Raw genomic sequence first — 7,778 nt, 5'->3', positions numbered from 1 at the left:
GTCAGGTACCTTCCCTTCTCCCGAGTCAGCAGCAGGGAGTAATGCTAGTTATATTCTAACAGCTCATCATGAGAAGGCTGCAAGCTTTAACAGGAAACATCGTGCAGAAGTGGGTTATCCTTTGTGTGTCACAGCAGCACGCAGTTGCTCTCAGTAACAACAAAGATATTTTAGGAATGATGCTTCTTTATTCCTCAAGTCATCTGTGTTTCTCTATGAAATGTGGGCTTTAAGCAGGAGACATTCGACACTGAGGTAGTTGGTGAGTTGATAAGCTTGCTCAAAAATTATCAAATACTAGTTATTCTATGATGGCATATTATTTGGAGCTGGTACGTATGCATCAGTATGTACAAAGAGTGTAGTGGTCAAGCATGATCACTGCAGTTGAGGGCAACATAGATGCTCCAATAATTTTAGGTTTATTCTGGGAAAATGAAAGTGTAATTTTTTTCCCAAAGCTCAGGTACATGCAGAAGGTAAAATTTTAAATTCTGTTCCGTAGTTTGGATGTACTAAAGTTATCTGGAAAAATTAGACGCAGTTAATGTGGACAAGAATATATTTTTCTGTTCTTGCACTTTACTGAAACATTCAAAATTTTTTTTAAAAGTAAATATTTAAATTTGACAAAGTTACATACAATTGAAAACAGCCTTTTTCAGTGGAAATCATAACTTTAAGCAGCTACTTGTTGCTGACTTATTATAAACACTAAGGAAGTGCATAATTTGCATTTTTTTCTGTTCCAGACCTGTTTTGTTTCATTATTTGAAAATGAAATTCATTTCAGTGACTAGCATTTTTGAATAGTTCTTCAGACAGTGCAAATTGTTTTCTGTTTTAAATCATAGCCCTTTAAATGTATGGAACAATACACGTAGGAATTACAGAAATGGGAACAAGATGTTAGCGTAGCCTACAGTTCTGGACAGATACTACTACCCATATCCACAGTATTTTCCAGGAGTGACATAGGACAGACACCTCCGGGATGTGAAAGTTTGTGACAGGATTCTGTCACAGTGTTCTTAATTTCAACACTACACTTTTATCCAAGTACGTTAGCTACCTCAGCAGATGACTGCAGTAGGCGCTTGCCAATAGGATTTCAGAATGACTCAGTTTGTGTTCTTCAGAAGTTTGGAGTCTGAAAAGTTGGAAATTTATTACTGAGGCATCTCCAGCATCTCCAACTTGGGCAGAACACGAACTATTTTAAAATATCATTTCTGGGGATGGGGGGTGGGGTCAGATTTTAAGAGGTGGTTTTTTTTCTTCCCTTAACAGATTTACTGCCTTGTTATGTGTAGTTTTCATCTAATTATTATTTACATTTATTTATTTTCACTATCAGTAGCACCGAAGAGCCCTCGTTAGAGATCCCAAACCCACAAAGTGCTTAAGGCAACATACAACAAAGGACAGAGAAAAATCTTAGGAAAGAGTGGTACAATTTAATAGCTTCCAGTGAACCTATAACCTGTTCATTATTGAAGTATTTATTTGATTTGTTGGGATTTTCCAGATACCTTGACAGAAGGGGAGGGGATAGAGAAGGAAGGGTTTGTATCATGGAAAATGTGGTGTATGTTTGTATCTCTTGCTTTAATATTTTGTTAAAAAGGTGTATTATTTTCAGTATAACAGCCCACAACTGCCTTAAAAAATCAGCTACATTGTATCTGTTAAATTTAAGAAGATGATAGATAATATGTTTTCGAGTTATACAAAAAGAACCTTTCTTGTATGTAATGGAATCTTTTCCATTTAATTTTCATTTCCATGTGCCTTTGTGCTTTAGCTCTCGCCAGCTGCTAGAAAGCTGACATACTGCCAAAGAGCATATTTTTGTATTATTTCTGGCCCGCACAGATTTAGGAAATACCAGCAGTTGCACTAAGTCTGTTCTCATGAGAGAACCAGCACAAGTTTGCAAATGGAAGAGCTTATTATAAGAAACTAAATATTTGTTTGTTTATTCGAACTGCTAAAACTTTGGAGATACTCCTCACAGAGCTGAGTACATACTATGAAATCCGAATTTCCTCCTCCTTTCTAATGGAAAGCCTGGACAATTTACACAGCATCTTAAACAAAGCAATTGGAGAAGATTACGCTGTAGCTGCCTTTACTGTCTCTGAAGAGGAACAATTTCATCTCCTTCTCTCCTTCAAAGCATCCATGGTACTTAATCGAAAATCTGGAACTGCATTTAACGAACGCATTTGCAGCTGCTGTGGTATTACCTAAGCATAACATGTTATAAATAGTGGTTATTAATTGAAATCACTAATCTCTTTGAAAGTGTTTAAATGTAAGGTATAACATGGTATCTAATGCTTGCTTGTATCTCAAGACTTTCTTGATATCAGCTGCATATATTTTTTTAATCTATATTTAATCAACTTTATCATCCTTCTTTTACTAGACATTTAAATTATATGCGGACTTGATCTGAGATTATTGGTATTATGTACTGCGGTATTTTTTAATGTAATACCATTTTTTCACATATTAGTTTGTAAAATACAAGAAGATAATTGCAAGATATAAACTTTCACTAAATTATATTACAAAGGTGCTTTAAGAAAAATATGTAAATTATTTAAKTTAAATACTTGCTTCATACTTTATCTTGTGAACTGTTTTGTACAGCGAGGAAAGAGTTACTCTTTATGGGTAAGGATGATGGGCCCGAAGTTGAAGACAAGCTGCTATTTATTCCTCTGTGGTCTTTACTACTGTATCCTTTGTGAGGAAGTGTCACAAATTCTGCAGCTTATTAGTATTTAGTATTGACAATTGTAACTAAATTTTAAAATACATTTTCACCTCAAGCATTGACTTCCTTTTATTTGGTGTTAATAGAAGTAAGTTGAGGTTGGGAAGAGCTGTAATTCTGAAATATTTGGAGTTAATATCATTAAGGTTTTAGCTCAAATTTCACCAATATGAAAGGCAGATTATAGAACAAAGTTCATCTTTGCTTCACAGCAGAGCACTTGCTTTTACTTAAGAGTCTGGAAAGAAAGCTAAGAAAGGGTAGCCTCTACCAGTACTTCATAGGCAGTTATTTTCTGAGAAACTGATTTACGTCTTTCTAGAAATAAAAGTGTGTATACATTATTTCTTGGTACTTGCAGTGAGGATGATCTAGTTTTTATAGATGTATTATTTTAAAATAAGTAATTCAGCAGTGCAAAACAAAGTACGCGTAACTTCAGTTCCTCATGTTCTTTTTTCTTTTCTTTTTTTTTTTCCCCTGTAGTTTTCTCTTTATGATTTTCAATATAGATGAATTCAGAATCTGTCCATAGGGATTCTAAGACTRGTGATTCAGGTGTGACTGTGTGTACAAAGCCCTAATTAATTAAGGATTAATTAAGGATTAATTGATAATTAATCCTGGTACAGGAGCAAAGTGAATTACCTTTTTAAGATGTAACTTTTGTTTTGCTCTATTCGTAACATAGAAACGAGAACAAGCACTGCATATCACAGATGTTCCACAAATGATCTACATTTATTACAACTGATTTTTAAACGATTATATTGTACTTTCCAAAAGTGCTACAACTTAAAACTTTTGTTTATACAGTCATCATGCCATTATGCTGCATTGGTAGAGTACCAACTTCCTATTAAGACCACTTTATCAAATTTATAAAAGCTATCCCAGACTTTCTTATGGTAACCTACACACCTTTTTTTTCTGAATTTCACAGACAGCAGTGAAAAAACAGTAAAGGTGCCATCCGATCTGTCTGTCTTTGTACTGTAAACAGGTGATATTAATTCATAGTTATCACAACCCCCTTCCCAGGTAAAGCGTATTTGCTCTTTTGTTTTCCCTGATTATCTTAGGGTAGGTGAGGGGTTTTTTGCCTTTTTTTTTTTTTTTTTTTAATTTTCTCTAGAGATTTTCCGACTGCTAAGACTGTTTAATCTTGACTTCCTTAACCTTAATTATGTTACTCTATTTTGTTAGATTCCACTGCTGGGAAATATGTTTGAGCTCAGAATTCCTACCGCAAGGACCTAGATTTCAGATGAGTTGCTGCTGCCCAGAGGGGCAGGCTACATAAACAAAACAGAGTACTAAATAGTAAGAAAGGGCTGCACAATTTGCCGTAAGAAACATAGTTGCCTTAAGTATTTGGGTCAATTTTCTCAGGTTGGATATGCATGTACTGGAATCTCTGTTGTGGAAAAGACGTCTGCCTGATGATCAGTGCAAAAAGTTGCATGGCTTTCGTTACAGTTGAAAGGAATATGGGCGATGCAGGAAAACACTGACCAACCAAAACACTGGCATTATGTCCATCTGCTCCACCTCCCAGCGTAGGAGCCCTGTATAGGCGTTCAAAATTTGTGACACATAACAGAACTGTAAGATCACCGCAGCAAAATTGCTGGATGAGCCCTGTGCACGTAACGATGCCGAGTGCCGCTCAGATCCAGACTTTTTGGCCTCCGGCACGTTCGCACAGCTCAGGTACCGTTTGCTGCACGGTGCCAGCACGGAGGTAGTGCCTTGGCCCCTCCTGAGCCCCTCGGCTCAATGGGGGCCCAGCCCGTGGGGCCCACACATGCCCGTGCCCGCCAGCGCCTCCGCTTGGTGACCAGGACCCCGCAGGCCGCTCCTGTTCAGCTGCCCGTGTCGCGTCCCACGGATTGCAGCAGATCCCCTGCCCACGGAGTCACTTGTCCCGCTCCCAGAGGCCCACGGAGTCCATAGGGTGCATGGGCACACGGAGTCCATGGGGTGTGTGGGCACACGATGCTGCGACTTGTCCCCGCGCTTCCACAGCTGGGAAGGCCGTTCATGGCTTTAGTTATTCCTTTGGTAGTAATAAAGCTCATCGAAGCTCTAGTATTACCATTTTGTTTTGGGAAAGATCCTGTTATTTTTTGATAAAGTCTGTTTGATGGGTTCTTCACGTGGCCTACATTTCATGTTGTTCCTGCTGTTTTAACAGCTTTTGTGAACAATTGCTCTGAATTTTCTTTAGGAGTGTTATATTTTAATTGCATCACGATATTGAAGCCCATTATCATATCTTAAATTGCCTGTTATCTGCAGTGACACAGAAGCCTTTATTTTTAAGTGTTGCCAAATGCTAATCATTTATTTGCATCAAAATATCAGTATTTAAGAAAAATCAGATAATTTCCCCCCCCCCCCCCTTTTTTTAATGATGTTTCTTAGGTGTCTTTTACTATGTTCAATATGAAACTTGTGAGGAGCAGACATTTCTTACAGAGAGCAGTCAAACCTATTTTGCAGAGTAGCCTTGTTTTGCAGTCAAATACAAATAATTCAAACTATGTTTGCAAGTTTATTTTGGAGAGCCGTACAAATGACATGTTCAAGAAAGAGCGAAACTCCTGGTCTCACAGAGATTTATAGGAAAGACAATCTCTTGCACTCATGAATGTAAAAAAAATTATATATTGCTAAGTATGATGGTGAATTCTCAAATGTTGCCAGCCTACTGATCTAGAACGAAGAACTTGAATTTATTTTCTTTTTCTTTTTTTTTTTTACATACTGAGTTTTATTCCTCTTCTTTAAAAATAAGAGGTAGAATTCATAATGTCTGTATGCAGACTGGTAGGAATCTATGCGCTTGAAAAGAAGTCATCCTTTAAGACTGAATGTAAAGAAAGATGGTTAATTTCAAATACAGTTTTGCCTTAATGGTTTTAAAAGAAAAATAAAGTATTTTTAAAGCAATCTTAATGACTTATGACTCATCATTTGCTTCCAGGAAAATAATCTTGGTCATGTGTTGTCTTTTTGAAACAAATATATTTGTTGCCCTCTGCTCACTGTCTCGTACTTTATCTGAARCAGCTGCCAAGTCTTAACTGAATCCTTCTTTCTGTGACTGTGCATGCATGAATAAGGTTCTGCTCTGAACTCTTGGAGAACCRCTTACCTTCTCCAATGATAACGTGTGTCAGTGCTGGCAGATTCAGAACTCAGGCTGAGGAGGGAGGTGCTGCAACTGCACTGGGCGAATGGTGCTGCCCATCACTCCTGCCACCACACCAGGGCAGTGAATGGGTGTTTCTCCCATGTCCACAGCAATTAACAACCAGAATGATTTTGCCTTCAATTATTTGGTATGTAAGATCCTGCTCCAGAAAACATCTGGCTGCTTAATGTCACAGCAGGGAGCACTTGTACTGATTTTAGTAGTGAAGAGCAGAAAAGCAAGCTTCAGTAGGACTAGGGCCAGACGTTTTGGCTTAGCACTACATAGCTGCAGAGAAATTGTATTAAATATGCATACTATTTAATAATATATGTGGATCTTTTAAAGGTGCAAAGATAGTTTGGAGAATCCTTAAAGTGTTGGTCCTTGCAGATTAATTTAGGAACATGTGTGTCTCTGTGTGTGTGTCATGTGTGTAAGTGTCATCAGTCACATTCTCTGACTTACTATCCTTCTCTGTACCCATGTATGATGAGTTTGAGAGGCAAAAAACATTGAAAATTCACTTCTATGTGACTTGTAGCACACTGCCTACTTTGATGAGCATGTCCTCAAATTAAAAAGAGGGGGGAAAGCTTTATCAAACATAACTGATAGTTATGGCCCTAAAGATATGGGTGTTTATTAAAGCTGATAAGGAGAACACTGGAGAAGAGCTATGGCAGAGAGTGAAGATTCCTCACCAGCTGTGCTCTGAACCATTGAGGGCATTATTTTCAGCAGCAGAAAGTACTGAAGGAGCCTGACAAACTCAAACTTCAAAAGCTCAGCACAGAAGGCAGGCTAAATGGACAGAAAGTCCATGATGAGGCTTGGGCTGTGATCAAATATACACTAATCATCTAATAATAAATTGGGACACAGGGATCATAAGGTCCAGTTTTATCACTTATCACTAGAATGCTGTAGATACAAGTTTTAATGCATGTGCCAGGAAGGTTAAATTTTTTAACTAACTCTTTGTCATTGGAAGAGCTACCAAATTACATGCAGCTTAGTGTATGTTTCTTAAAACATGAAACAGACTATGTCTGTCAAAAATGGGGTTTCATCACTCCCTCAGGCTAATGAATCATTTGTGGTTCATGCTGACACAAAGCTTTGCTTTACCTAAAAGCTATGAGTAACTTGTTAACTACAAAGCACTCAGCATCCTTAGCTATTTCTATTGTACTCTTAAATAAGTAGGCGAGAATGGCTCGAACCATAGTTGCAGCACCTGAACCCCGCTCCGCTGCAGTAAAACAGTAAAGCAACTACAGCTGAACTTTATTGGTTACTTGCGATATTTCCAGCCTGAGTAAGATTTACAGCTATTTAAAGATTGGGTCATTTGTGATAGCTTTAAATTGTTTTTCTATTCTGTCATAATGGCAAACATAATGGTTATGAATAAATGCACTTTTTAGAGAACAGAGATGGTTCAATGGGAGACAAGACTACTTTCAAGCGATGCAGCAAAAGAGCCCCTGCTATAAGCATTGTGAAATAAAGGAATTAATTAAAACTTCTGGAATGATATACTATGTAATCTCATGTAACTATGTTGATTTTCTTTTTTGTCAGCTTGACTAAAATGACTACACTTTTCAAATGGAAAACACATGTCATTTTCTTTCTAGCATCTCTCATGGTATTTTTACAATAACCACAACTTCTAAAGTTAAGTTACTCTTCAGTAACTGCTAGAAATCCCAGTCATCGAAGTTATCAAGTGAAATCACCACTATGCTAGGTTTGATAAAAAGAAAGATTCATTCCTTCCTGAAATAA

This window comes from Nothoprocta perdicaria, unplaced genomic scaffold (assembly GCF_003342845.1).
Source record: "Nothoprocta perdicaria isolate Ctin4 unplaced genomic scaffold, notPer1 scaffold_68, whole genome shotgun sequence".
NCBI classification, from domain to species: Eukaryota; Metazoa; Chordata; class Aves; order Tinamiformes; family Tinamidae; genus Nothoprocta; species Nothoprocta perdicaria.
Note: the sequence above shows the minus strand (reverse complement) of the source record.